The sequence below is a fragment of the Carassius carassius genome, chromosome 25 (assembly GCF_963082965.1).
Source record: "Carassius carassius chromosome 25, fCarCar2.1, whole genome shotgun sequence".
In the NCBI taxonomy this organism is placed as follows: domain Eukaryota; kingdom Metazoa; phylum Chordata; class Actinopteri; order Cypriniformes; family Cyprinidae; genus Carassius; species Carassius carassius.
Window position 1 is genome coordinate 30,668,164 of NC_081779.1, and position 2,500 is coordinate 30,670,663.

Here is a 2,500-nt window from a genome sequence, read left to right on the forward strand (position 1 = left end):
AAATTTTTCAGTAATTATATAATAATCTTGCTAAAAAAAAATAGTGTCATTGCCCGATCTCTGAATATTAGCAGGTTTGGGCCTGGTTAGTACTTGGATGGGAGACCGCCTTGGAATAGCAAGGTGCTTTAAGCTTTTTGGAAATTTTTCACTAAGTATATAATAATCTTGCAAAAAAAAAAAAAAATTGTCAATGCCCGATCTCTGAATCTTAGCAGGTTTAGGTCTGGTTAGTACTTAGATGAGAGACCGCCTGGGAATACCAGGTGCTTTAAGCTTTTGCGTTTTCTTTCCTACTTATATAATGTACTGGACATTAGAATGACTGATCTTTAAATAGCCCTCTCTTTGCAGCAACCTTCGCTTATGGCCATACCAACCTGGCTATGACCGATCTCGTCTGATCTCGGAAGCTAAGCAGGTTTGGGCCTGGTTAGTACTTGGATGGGAGACTGCCTGGGAATACTAGGTGCTGTAAGCTTTTGGGTTTTCTTCCCTACTTATACAATGTACTGGCGATTAGAATGGCTGATCTTTAAATAGCCCTCTCTTTGCAGCAACCTTCGCTTATGGCCATACCAACCTGGCTATGCCTGATCTCGTCTGATCTCGGAAGCTAAGCAGGCTTGGGCCTGGTTAGTGCTTGGATGGGAGACCGCCTTGGAATAGCAAGGTGCTTTAAGCTTTTTGGAAATTTTTCACTAAGTATATAATAATCTTGCAAAAAAAAAAAATAGTGTCATTGCCCAATCTCTGAATATTAGCAGGTTTGGGCCTGGTTAGTACTTGGATGGGAGACCGCCTTGGAATAGCAAGGTGCTTTAAGCTTTTTGGAAATTTTTCACTAAGTATATAATAATCTTGCAAAAAAAGAGTCAATGCCCAATCTCTGAATATAATATATATAATAATCTTGCAAAAAAAAAGAGTCAATGCCCCAATGTCTGAATATTAGCAGGATTGGGCCTGGTTAGTGCTTGGATGGGAGACCGCCTTGGAATAGCAAGGTGCTTTAAGCTTTTTGGAAATTTTTCACTAAGTATATAATGATCTTGCAAAAAAAAAAAAAATAGTGTCATTGCCCGATCTCTGAATATTAGCAGGTTTGGGCCTGGTTAGTACTTGGATGGGAGACCGCCTTGGAATAGCAAGGTGCTTTAAGCTTTTTGGAAATTTTTCACCAAGTATATAATAATCTTGCAAAAAAAAAAAAAAGACTCAATGCACAATCTCTGAATCTTAGCAGGTTTAGGTCTAGTTAGTACTTGGATGAGAGACCGCCTGGGAATACCAGGTGCTTTAAGCTTTTTGGAAATTTTTCAGTAATTATATAATAATCTTGCCAAAAAAAAATAGTGTCATTGCCCGATCTCTGAATATTAGCTGGTTTGGGCCTGGTTAGTACTTGGATGGGAGACCGCCTTGGAATAGCAAGGTGCTTTAAGCTTTTTGGAAATTTTTCAGTAAGTATATAATAATCTTGCAAAAAAAAAAAAAAAAAAAGAGTCAATGCCCGATCTCTGAATCTTAGCAGGTTTAGGTCTGGTTAGTACTTGGATGAGAGACCGCCTGGGAATACCAGGTGCTTTAAGCTTTTTGGAAACTTTTCAGTAATTATATAATAATCTTGCCAAAAAAAAGAGTCAATGCCCAATCTCTGAATATAATATATATAATAATCTTGCAAAAAAAAAGAGTCAATGCCCCAATGTCTGAATATTAGCAGGATTGGGCCTGGTTAGTGTTTGGATGGGAGACCGCCTTGGAATAGCAAGGTGCTTTAAGCTTTTTGGAAATTTTTCACTAAGTATATAATGATCTTGCAAAAAAAAAAAAAATAGTGTCATTGCCCGATCTCTGAATATTAGCAGGTTTGGGCCTGGTTAGTACTTGGATGGGAGACCGCCTTGGAATAGCAAGGTGCTTTAAGCTTTTTGGAAATTTTTCACCAAGTATATAATAATCTTGCAAAAAAAAAAAAAAGACTCAATGCACAATCTCTGAATCTTAGCAGGTTTAGGTCTAGTTAGTACTTGGATGAGAGACCGCCTGGGAATACCAGGTGCTTTAAGCTTTTTGGAAATTTTTCAGTAATTATATAATAATCTTGCCAAAAAAAAATAGTGTCATTGCCCGATCTCTGAATATTAGTTGGTTTGGGCCTGGTTAGTACTTGGATGGGAGACCGCCTTGGAATAGCAAGGTGCTTTAAGCTTTTTGGAAATTTTTCAGTAAGTATATAATAATCTTGCAAAAAAAAAAAAAAAAGAGTCATTGCCCGATCTCTGAATCTTAGCAGGTTTGGGCCTGGTTAGTACTTGGATGGGAGACTGCCTTGGAATAGCAAGGTGCTTTAAGCTTTTTGGAAATTTTTCACGAAGTATATAATAATCTTGCAAAAAAAAAAAAAAAAGAGTCAATGCCCGATCTCTGAATCTTAGCAGGTTTAGGTCTGGTTAGTACTTGGATGAGAGACCGCCTGGGAATACCAGGTGCTTTA

At 37.8% G+C, this 2,500-nt stretch overlaps 1 non-coding gene and 1 pseudogene across 1 annotated transcript; both read left to right on the plus strand.

Moving 5' to 3' along the window:
• Positions 1 to 362: 362 nt before the first annotated feature.
• Positions 363 to 481, plus strand: LOC132105148 (5S ribosomal RNA). Its single transcript, XR_009423855.1, has one exon. It is a non-coding gene; the product is annotated as a 5S ribosomal RNA (ribosomal RNA).
• An 84-nt stretch (positions 482 to 565) lies between these two features.
• LOC132105308 (5S ribosomal RNA) lies at positions 566 to 685 on the plus strand (annotated as a pseudogene).
• The last annotated feature ends 1,815 nt before the right edge of the window (positions 686 to 2,500 follow it).